This window comes from Peromyscus maniculatus, chromosome 13, assembly GCF_049852395.1.
Source record: "Peromyscus maniculatus bairdii isolate BWxNUB_F1_BW_parent chromosome 13, HU_Pman_BW_mat_3.1, whole genome shotgun sequence".
Lineage (NCBI taxonomy): Eukaryota > Metazoa > Chordata > Mammalia > Rodentia > Cricetidae > Peromyscus > Peromyscus maniculatus.
This window is the reverse complement of record NC_134864.1, coordinates 19,099,737-19,111,608: the sequence shown is the minus strand read 5'-3', so window position 1 is coordinate 19,111,608 and position 11,872 is coordinate 19,099,737. Positions and strand designations below refer to the sequence as shown.

The 11,872-nt window shown below is 37.0% G+C and overlaps 1 long non-coding RNA gene across 1 annotated transcript; it reads right to left on the bottom strand.

The window, feature by feature from the left end:
- Nucleotides 1-2,125: 2,125 nt before the first annotated feature.
- Nucleotides 2,126-10,434, bottom strand: LOC143268353 (uncharacterized). Its single transcript, XR_013044205.1, has 3 exons — nucleotides 10,161-10,434; nucleotides 4,558-4,620; nucleotides 2,126-2,535 (listed from the first exon to the last, which is right to left on the bottom strand). It is a non-coding gene; the product is annotated as an uncharacterized LOC143268353 (long non-coding RNA).
- Nucleotides 10,435-11,872: the final 1,438 nt, after the last annotated feature.

Genomic DNA, 11,872 nt, shown 5'->3' with positions numbered 1-11,872 from the left:
TGTGAAACATACCGAGTCTGATTTGTGCTGCCTATATATTCTGGAGCATGGTCAGTATAGCAGCAACTATGAAGAAAATTAGCTCTATGTGTCCTCGCGCATAGCAATCGCAAATAACACTTCAGCGAGGGGTAGCTCTTTGTGCCCATCTAAACAAGTCAGATGACCTAATTTCTTATTTATTTAGCTATTGATCTATTCATTTTTGAGGCTGCATCATGCTTCCATGGCCTAAGCTGGACTACACGTTTTTATTTTGCCCACGCTGGCCTGGAATTTGCTTTGGAAATACCTATATCATTTAGATTTTGTCCTTTTTTTAGTCTGATATTTAATAGTATGTTACTATAGTGGAATATAAACAGCCAAAAGTATGTAAAAAGTGGGATCCAATACTAAACATTAGCTTTCTTTTATTCTTACGGCCGATTTTAGTTGTAGGTTGATATATAACTGCCACATTATATCTCTTACAAAGGAGGTAATATTTTGACAAGGCAGGAAATTGCTCTCTGAAATATAGAAAGATACTTAACCCAACACAGACATACCACACATACACATTCTTCCTAGCTGGCTCTCCTCTGAATATGAAAATTGATTACCAAGAGAAGGATACTTAATATTTAAATATCTCTATTAGATGCCACCTAATGAATAGAAACTTAAATACAAAAGGCCCATTGTCATAGGGATATTTAGCCTGTAAATCTCCTTGCTAATGTTGTAACACTCATGGTATCTGTATCCCATGGCTCTCCAGTAATTGTAATCTGCTTTGCTCCCTGTGCTAGAGATATAATTATGTTAACAGCTTTCCTACACAGGCACCATACTTTGCCATTATGAAGCCAGCTTCATTTAATTAGAATCATGCAGTAAATTAGCAGTTATAAGGACTGCTGGGTATGAGGGGATCTCCATTTTCTCACCACTTACTTAATCCTCAGTCAATGTTAAGATTACTGCTCACTGAATCTCCATAGCAAAATCACCATCACCCTCCTTAGATGTTGTGATTCAGCATTTGTATGGATTTGGAACAAACAGTTTTCTCCGGATGCCCAGGAGTTAGGATTATCAAATCTCCATCCTGCTCCTCGCTGGAAACACACAGGAATGCACAGAGACAATGCCCATGTGAATGAATCCTCTTTTCTTTCAAAGGGGAGTTTAAAAAAGTAACTTGATAAAAGTAGTATTAGCTGGGGAGTAAATGGAAAGGCAGAGCGATTCTCTCTAAAAGGAAGTTCCCAGGTTGTATTAGCATTTGAGTGGGAAGGCTTTTATGCCTAGCACTTGACAGAAACACATAAAATTAAAGCACATTAATATTTATCCCACTATTGAGTTTACAGTGAGCTAAGAAAATGACAAGTAACTCCTGTTTTGGTTGTAACTGCGTGCTTGTCATCTGTTATAGTTCAGCTTTATTCAGGATTATGTTGAGCATGGCAAAGCTCCTAATTTTAAGCAACATTTCAAAAGTCAGAGCACCAGAGGAGACTATTCATTTGTCTACTATTAAAATAGATGTTATAAATATTTAAAACATTATTATCTTGGTGTTTAAGGTTATTTCTATAACAGTTCTCAAAGTTTAATGCCCAAATGTATACAGAAGTCAAGGAGAGGGCAGCAGGATTTTGCACAAAAGATGAATTTCATTGGTAAAGAGGCCAGGAGTTCACTGTTCATGTGAGATCTCCAATTGGTTGGTAGCAAGAGAACTGCTGATCCTAGATAGAAGAAAGTTTAACCTGGTGATTAAATGAACACAAAGTACACACGAATTCTGAGACAAGATTTAGAACGGGAGACAAAAGAAGTTGAGGGAAATGTGTTAGCACTAATTCTAGGAAATTCAGCCTCACCTCCACTGAGAAAAGCCTAGGCTTTTGTTAGCATCCTGTAAAGGTCTGGACTGGTTACCAGGCTTTGCTGTCTCCCTGTAGGAGGACTTACCTTTTCGGAGGAGGGAATGGGAGGTGGCTTGGGCGGGGGAGGGGGGGTCTGGGGGTGCAAACGTGAGTGGGAGGGAAGAGAGGGGAATCTGTGGTTGGTATGCAAAATGAATTAAAAAAAATTCTTAATAAAGAAAAACAAAGAAATTTCTTTCTCATGCTTTAAAGGTATTTTATTTTAAAATGTAAAATGCAAACCAGTCTTGTCCCTGGAGGCATGACTGTGCACCTGTTTTTGTTTGTTTGTTTGTTTGTTGTTTTCTTTTGCATTTAGCAATAAGACCAGAAGATAAATTTTAGACACATTCCATATATGGATGTTAATAACAAAGGAAGAAAGGGAGCTTGTTGGGTCACAGTCTTTATTGGCTATGACAAGAGACCATGGCAACTCTTGTCCACAAGCACTATTACTGTTCTATTCACAGTAAGAGAAGTATGGATGATGCCTTCACCTTTTTATTTGCGGGGGGGGGGGGGGAAATAAGCTTCTTCACAAAAGAGTTTGAACTTGTGACTCATGCAGTAGATCCTGGCTCCTTCTGCTCATGCCCATTCTTGAAAAGTTAACCTGTGGGAAAAGAGCTGTTATTGGAAAGTATGAAGGTTTTTCCTCAAAAAAATTTAAACATTTAGATATTTAAAGAAATTACTTCACTATGTGTCCAGTCCCTATCTGATTTTATAGCTAGGTATGAAAACAAAATAATGCAAAAGCTTATACACAGTTCTCAAATATTTGTGTGACCAGAGATGATAAATAATAATATGGGTTCTATCAACAAATAATGGAGAATATATTTAAATAATAATATGATAAATAATTTTTAAATGTCATATTGTCTATTTCTGTTTCAGTTCTGTGAATGACCTCCTTTATAATCCATGAATGCTGTACACCACACATACACAGAATGCATTGCAGGCCTGCCTGGTGAAAGAGAAGACTACCCTCAAGATCTTTTCTACTCTTCATGAAACTGAAAGGACACACTTTGAACTCTTTTCTCACCTATAAAAACTCAACATTTCTGTGCACAGATTATGTGCCCTGTGGATTCCCCATTGTGATGTTTCTCTGATGGTTGTTCTAAGGATTAGAAGGGACTTCCTGCACCAGGAAGTAGACCAAGGACACTGGTGGTGGATAGTATGGATCCCTCAGAGGACCAAGTTCCTGACCATCAGCCTGTGTGCCTGGCCCTATTCTGCAAGACAGTTGTTCCCAAACTCTCTCAGTTCTCAGGACTATAACTCAGCAATTATATGCTTGGACTGTCTTCATGGGTTCTGCAGTCCAGTGGAGTTTCTGCTCCCATTTGCCAGAAAAGAGAAGAAACCCAGAATAAAGCTAGAAAAGGATATCCTTTCCAGGTCCTGGAGCTCGATAATGCTGTGGATCATTGCAGCTCGCGAGTCCTGTGGCTTCCCTTGAATCCTTTGGTAATTCTCTGGCACTGGCACTGCTATGTTGAAATAATACTCATTGGTAAGTGCTCTGAGAGGATGGATAGATAATACAACTGACATGTGTGAGGGAACCGATCTCTTGGAAGCAAATACTAAACAATTGAAGGTATAATCTAATAAGAAAAATCCTTCCTATTTTTCTTTACAGTACCTGTCTTGGGTGTAGCTTTGGGAATTTTCATAAGGGGATAGAGAGGCAACAATGATGATATCCCTCATTTATTTCACTTCCTTTTCTCCCAAGTCTTCTATCCAATGGAATTAAACAGGCAGCTAATTCAACTAACTACTCAATCAAGGAGAACATGTGGTCTGTGGGCAGCTAAGTGAATATGAGAGTAATACACCAGCCTCACATTCTTCACCCTTTCCTTGTTCTTTTATTATTATTTATATTTATAATTATATATTTATAATAAAATTATAATTATATATTTATAATAAGATATATTATTATTTTATTATTCTTTCCATTCATTTATTGAGTGCTTGTTAGATTGATATTTTTGCTATTAAGGCCTGGCTGGCTCAGAACTCATGTTGTAGAATAGACAGCCTCCATATTTATAGTGACTTGTCTGCCCCTGCCTTATAGGGGTAGGGTTATGGATATATGCCTTTACAGAAGGCTTGTGCTGTCTTATAATAAAACCTCCATCCTTTTAATAAGATCTGATCTATTCTTGCCTTAAAAGTAATATTACTATGCATGATTATTTGATCCTAAAGGGTATGATACTGAAAAATATGAAACTCGAAAGTAAAATTATCTCCGCATTATTGTTCTTGTAAGAAGAAAATAATAGCAAGACAGCAAGGAAAGAATCATTTAAAAAAAATCACAAAACCCTGGAGAAATTTGTATGTTTCCCTATCATTATTGCTGTGAACTTCAGTACGGAAATTATGGTGTCCTGTATTATAAATTTAACTCACAAATTGTTTATTTTGTTCTATTTTAAAAAACCACAAGCAAAAACCAAAACCCATAAATCAAAAAGCAAAGAGAAGCCATGGACATTAGGATGATGAGGAAAGTAAAAGCGGCTGCCATACAAGCATAAAACCTGAGTGCAGTCCCCAGGATCTACACGAAAAGTGGGACTCAGGGCCACAAACTTACCATTCTAGTATTCCTTACAATGAGATGGGAGGTGGAGAGAGCTGGGCCAGCTAGCCTAGATTCCTGAGACAGAAGAATGAAGAAAGACATGGCTCAATGAGGGAAAAGCAAGGAATGACTTCTCAAAGCTGTCCTCTCAGTTCTGCACACACACACACACACACACACACACACACACACACACACACACACACACACACACACACACATGATCATGTACACACATACACACACACACACTTGAAACAAATTAAATAAATGGAAAATGTCTTGATGAATTTCTGGATAAACAATTAGAGCTGAAATGTCTTTGCAGAAAACCATGAAGTTGGCTTGGCCTACCTGCCTTGAGAGGCATGTGTCATTGGTTTCTCAGGTTAGAAACTATGGCTCCTGGGGCACAATGTCCCTTCTAGTTCCCTCAGGTAATGAAGCATTACAGACCACTTTGTATTTCTCTATATGTTCCCTTAGATGTCAAGGAAGCATGGAAAGTTGACCGGACAATTGGTCTTAGACATGAATCCTGTGTATTCTGTATAGCTTGCAAATGTCATTATATCCCGGCAACTACAACTGTATTGATCCTGGCAACGGCCATTATATTCTGTTTCTGATAAAGGTATAAAAGGTCCAATCGTTCTCCATAAAATTATCACAGCCTCAGTTGTGCTGCGGCCCCTCCAAACAGCCTGATTCCTTTTTCACGGCCATATCAGGTCACCCTTGTTCTGTAAGTAAGTGTAGGCGCTTATATGTCTTGATGTTTATATGGAGGACTTGTGCTTAGCTTGTCAATAGCAAGTATTCTAACAAGTATTCCCTTCCATAAAATTTTAGTTCCTGGGATCCAGGTTTCTTTAACTTTGACTTTTTCAAATAACTATTTCCACTGAGCTATCAGAAAGTACGTAGAAGATTATACTTAATAACCAGAAAATAAGACAGCAGTAAAAAACCACCAGTAATTTGTTGTTGTTTTTTATTATTCTACCTTGACTATGTGGATCTGTTTAACATTTTTTCATATAGTCCACAAGCATAGAATATTATTTATTGAATAAATATTAAGGATAAATAAGGTGGTCAGAGGGTAGACTTTAATTTTTAACTGCTAAGAAAAGTTGTACACTTTTACCCCAAAACACAGAGTTAGGAAGTGAGGAAGCTCTAGTTGTAATCAAAAGGTATGACAACAATCCATACCAGTTGGTACGTGTCAAATGCCCTCCTGGGACACCTTTATGTTTATTTCTTGATTCGTGGAGGAGGAACAGATGATTATTATGATGGCATCCATTATTAATAGGTCTCCTTGTATATGAGAGTTTTGAGCCTTAAGTTACAACCTTTCTATGAATGAGGAGTGTGGATATTTAAGAGGGAAAAGGGGCTACGTGTGTGAGTGGCTGAGCGGTTAGAATGGTGGCTTTGGAGTGAGCTGGGACTGTAATTGCAGGAGGGATGGCATATGTCACAAGAAAATCTCTTTCTAAGGCCCCTCCTACTCAATAGCATACATGTGCCTTGATTTCATTTCTCATAATGATTTTGATTACAGAAATCATCATTCTCCATGTAATGTTTTGTATGTTCATGCATATTCAAATTGTTATATATCATTACAAGAACTTTTTATATATTTATATTGCTTGGCAATGTCTAGTGTACTGGATGGTTTTGTATGTCAACTTGATACAAGCTAGTCTCATCAGAGAGGAAGGAGTCTCAGTTGAGAAAATGCTTCCAAGAAATCCATGCTTGTCTTGGTTAGGGTTTATATTGCTATGAAGAGTCACCATGACCACTATGACTCTTTTAAAGAAAACATTTAATTGGGGTGGCTCTCTTACAGTTTCAGAGGTTCAGTCCATTATCATCATGGCAGGAAGCATGACAGCATGCAGGCAGACATGGTGCTGGCTACATTTTGACCAGAAGGCAAGAGAAAATGGTGTCAGACATTGAGTGGTACCTTGAGCACCAGAAATCTCAAAGTCCTTCCCCACAGTGACACACTTTCATCAAGGTCAGACCTACTTCAACAAAGTCTCATCTCCTAACAGTGCCACTCCCTTTGGGATTATGGGGGCCAATTAAATTCAAACTACCACACAACTGTAAGGCATTTTCTCAATTAGTGATCAATGGAGAAGTACACAGCCCATTGTTGATGTGGCCATCCCCAGGCTGGTGGTTCTGGCTTCTGTAAGGAAGCAGACTGTGTCAAGGTCTCCCATGGGGAGTCAGCAGAGCCTGGCACATTCAGTTGAGGCAGATCCAAGTCCCTCCCCCATGCACCAAGGCTGCACAAGGTGTCATGCCTTAGGCACTGGGCTCCAAAAAGCCTGCTCATACACCAGGGATGGATCCCAATCCCCCTGCCTGGGGCCCCTGAAACAGTTCAAGCTAAACAACTGTCTTGCCTATCCAGAGGAATGGGGAGTGTGTTGGGGGGAAGGACTGAGGGAAGAGGGAGGAACGAGGGACAATCTGTGTTTGGTATGTAAGATGAATAGAAAATTTCTTAATAAATAATAATAATAATAATAATAATAATAATAATAATAATAATAATAATAATGAAAGCAGGCTGAGCAAACCAGGGGAAGCAAGTCAATAAACAACACCCCTCCATGGCCTCTGCCTCAATTCCTGCCTCTAGGTTCCTGCCCTGTTTGAGTTCCTGTCCTAACTTCCTTTGGTAATAAACAGCAATGTGGAAGGATAAGCCCAATAAACCCTTTTCTCCTCAGGTTGCTTTTTGGTTATGGTGTTTCATTGTAGCATTAGAAACCCCAAAGAAGACATTTGGTTTTGCTGCTTTGATTTGGGTACATTTATTAATTTTTTGTTGTTTTCTTCCTTGACAAATTTGTCTTGTTTAACTTAATTCATGCAGTCCAATATAACACATTAAAGTTAGCTGATCCATTTTACCTTGATAATTTTAACTTTATCTAACAGAAAATCCCCTCGGTGAGTTCATACCATCTTTTAAAGTGCACGTATTTTCATGAAATCTGCAGTACTGATTTGTGTGCTTGCATTTTTTTTCCATGTAGAAACTCTTTCTTTCTGCTTCCATTATTGGAAGCAGGAAGAATTCTCAAATTAGGAAGGACTGCAGGATTGAAGGTTTTTCTTAGTTACTTACATGTTCTTGGCAGTAAGCTATCTTGTTTAATAACTGAAAAGTTATTTTTGTTTTGCTTATCTTAATCTTGTTGCTGGGCCACATAGTTTACATCACCCTGTCAATCACAAATCTTCACCTTCTCAGGTGAAGCTTATTCATTTCTCATGCAAATTACAGAAATAAACTTCTTTTATCAATAAGTCAAAATAACTAAAACTGTAATGGATAAATTTAAATTTGAACTGTAAATCAATGAGTGTAAATGTTTGCTTGCCATTTGTTATGTCTATATGCATAAGAACTCAAAGGGAAAGGAATCCACTCATAACAATTAATACAATAATGCTAATATCATCATGTCTGAGCTTGTAGTATGCTGACTTTGGGAAAAATCATTAGCTATAAAATCCATGCCAGTTTTAAAAATTAAAAAAAAAAAGCATATTGCTACTGAATGTGCGCTGACCTTCTATCTTAGAGTGAAATGGACTGATGATATATTTCTGTCCCAATTAGCTAAAAGGTATGAGAAATTGCTAACTTATTAGTATAAAACAGAAAAATGACCTTAAAGGCTATTCTTTGGCTATAGCATATAATATGAAGTATTTTTGATAATCTATAAAAATCTGCTTTATAATGTAGTCAATTTAGCTTTAAGATGAAGTGAAAGATGAATAACCAACTGGACCATGTAGATGTGATGAAGGCTTTCAACTGCCTTCATAAACTTCATTTCTCTGAATACATTGGCTTTAAACTAAACATGCATTATTACATTTACTTTTTAAAATTAATTTTACAGACTTGCCCAAATATTTCTAGAAAAATTACTTAAAAATGACCCAGTAAAGTTAAACTTTAAGCACGCTTGCCCATCAGCATCTTTAGTAGGTATTAGTTTAGATTTTTGATTTAGCTTTTAAATTCAAATAATTATATAACCTTTTAAAAAACTTTTTAATGATTCTTTGTGGATTTCACATCATGCATCTCTGTCCCATTCATCACCCTGTCCCTCGCATCTGTCCTTCTGCCTTTGCAATACCCCCCCTAAAATAAAATTAACTAAAATTTAAAAGAAAAAAACTCGCATGGTGGAAGCTGTACTGTGTTACACACTGAGTCTCACAGTATACCCTTTTGCCCATACATCTGTACTTGCAAGTGTTCATTGCAATGAGTCCTTGGTCTGATTTGAGGCCTCTGGTTTCTGCTACAGTATTGATACTGGGTCCTCCCTGGGGCTCCTCTTGGATATCCTGGTGTTGCTCTGTGTTGTGGAGATCATAGTGCTTTGGATGTACAGGTCCGAGCCCTTTCACATGCTCCAGCAGTTCATACATGAGGTGAATGTTGGGTGGGCCATCTCATAGCCCTGGTTCTGCATCTGAGTGGTAACTAAATTGGTTAAAATAATAGAACAATAACTGCAAGTCTGTTTCCCATTACAAATTTATTTTGAAGTAGAGAAATTTGTGGGGAAATTTTGTTTATAAATCTTAGTTCAATGATGATGATGCAGTTATGAAATTATCTCTGTCAGTGTCAGCTTGCCTAAATTGCCCAAATAAATTGTCAAAGGATAGATTTTTGTCATCACATAGAGAAATTATAAAAGTCCAAAAGGGGTATTAAGAGTTTCTGAAATTTCACTTCATTGAGAAATCTCTGATGTCTTTTAACACAGATTCTCTCTATTCATAATACCACAAATACCAGGACAGAAATTATGTTAATACAATGGTTATAATAAGTACAATAACTTCTACATTGCTTTCTTGTAGTTGAGAGCTAAATATATGAATATAACACGTGAATAACAGAACATTGATTTATAGATATAAGGTCTATGCCAGTTAATGTATTGAAAATGATTTCAGAGGCACAATATATTGGAGTCCATTAAAGAATAAAACCATACATTTCTCTTTGGATTAATTTGATCAAAAGTGAGTCCAAATTTGAATTCTCTATTTTCTCAGTGTCCTTTGTCTGTCTATAGTTTGTTTCTGGCCTATCTGTACTGTGTCTTCTGTATATATCTTTGCCTGTGTGAATGCTTTCTAATGCTTGTTCCTATGTCTCGGGTCTGTATGCAGTGAGGAGCTCAGCAAGCCTCACATGGTAAAGGAATGAGAGACACTTTATAGAAATATTTCACAGGGTTTTATATAGGGCGAGTTGTTTCACTGACCCCTACTGTCTTCAAAGCACTCAGAAAAGCAAACAGTACTTCAAACAAGTATTATCAAGTAGTATTCCCATGTTATTTCCAACACTTAAAAGTAGTCATTAATTGTACTGTGTTGCTTCCAGCCTGTTGGGTACTTTCAGCAAATGATTACAAAACACATTCACATATAAATTACTCTGGATCTTGGCACAGAAGAGTATGAAGAGCAACAGAGCAAAAACAAATTCTAAACCAATCTGGATTGTATTTCAGTAGCAGAGTGCTTACCTGGGATCTGCATCACCTGGGGTTTGTCTCTAGCCACAGCGGCCCCAGAAACGTTGATAGTATGTTGCCTCAGATATTCATACCTGCTGTGTTGTAAGCACTAGTGAAACCTCTCTGGAAACACAAAGACAGATTCTCAGTCTCATCAATATTGTACTTACAAACAACCAGAACGACAGAGCCTTATCAGCTGAGCATCACTGGTAAATTCAAGAGGATCAATTAAATGATCTTCTGACTACTAAGAACTTTCTTGACCCAAGCAGAATATGCACCACAGCTAATTCTAGATCACCCCTCACATCCAAGAATGACTCACAATATCCCATGATATCATTTTCTTTTCCTCTGATGCTGAACTTATAAACTGAAGACTATTATTAGTTCCAGTGTGATGGAGTTGGGATAAACAAAAACATGAGTGCCCATTTGTTTTGAGTAGGTTAATATGTCAGAGAAATATAAATCAAGAACCCAGTGACTTATTAGAGTGCCTATTAAGATCTTTTAAAATAGCAAAACACAAATTAGTCACAGGATAAAACAGGAAACTCTGTTTGCTAAGCAAATTTAACACTAAAACGTTGGCTCATGAAAAAATACCAGTGAGTGAATTACTTTAGTAAGGAATTCCAGGAGTTTGTAGGAATTCTATCAGTGACTTAGATTGAGATACATTTGGGGACAACACAGATGCAGGAAGATTATCTACTATATTTCATGACAGAAGAATAGTTCAAATATCTTGATATGCTGCAATGATGAACCAAACCAATAAAGAAGAATTGAACAGGAATCACTATGAGATTATCTATGAAGGTTAAAATTTGGCTGCATAAGTGAAGATTGAAATCCCTATTTTATGAACATCTCATCAAATAGTACTAAATGATAATGAGAGAAGTTGATGATGGGATGCAAATTTTTAAAAAGTAAACAAACACATCTCCAGAACTCAAATTCCTTTTTAACTATCAGGCTAAATATCAACAGAGATTTGCAGAGTTGGAGCTGGAGCCATGATCCACTAATGTATCTTGAATCAATTACTAGACTCAAGGGAAAATATTATTTTACATTTGCTTTTTATAACTGAAAAGAACAGATAAGACAGAATGGAAAAGGCAGAATTAAAGAAATTTCACTGGGGCTGGAGAGTTGTCTCAGTAGATAAGAGCACATATTAATCTAGCTGAGGATCTGGGCACAATTTCCCCACAATCACATAGTGGTCCAAATCTACCTGAAACTCCACTCCCAGAGGCTTCAATATTCTCTTCTGATATCAGCATGTGTCAGACATGTATGTGTTATTCAAATATATAATCAGGCTATATACTCATAGAATCAAAATAATAAAATCTAAAATATTTTTAAGTAATTGTATTGTTCTTCCAAGGCTCTCTCTCTCTCTCTCTCTCTCTCTCTCTCTCTCTCTCTCTCTCTCTCTCTCTCTCTCTCTCTCTCTCTCTGTGTGTGTGTGTGTGTGTGTGTGTGTGATTCTGTATGTACAGTCATGATTGTATGGGACTATTTTATTGGCTTCATAAGGGTAACAATTTCTTACTAGTCTGATTAGTTTCAAGTCTCCAGAATAATAACACAGACATTGGATAACAGATTTAACATGTTGCCAAATTTTAGACATGATACTGTTTAAAAAAGAAGAATAAGAAAAATGGGCCAATTTAAATGTTTTTAAAAGCCACAAA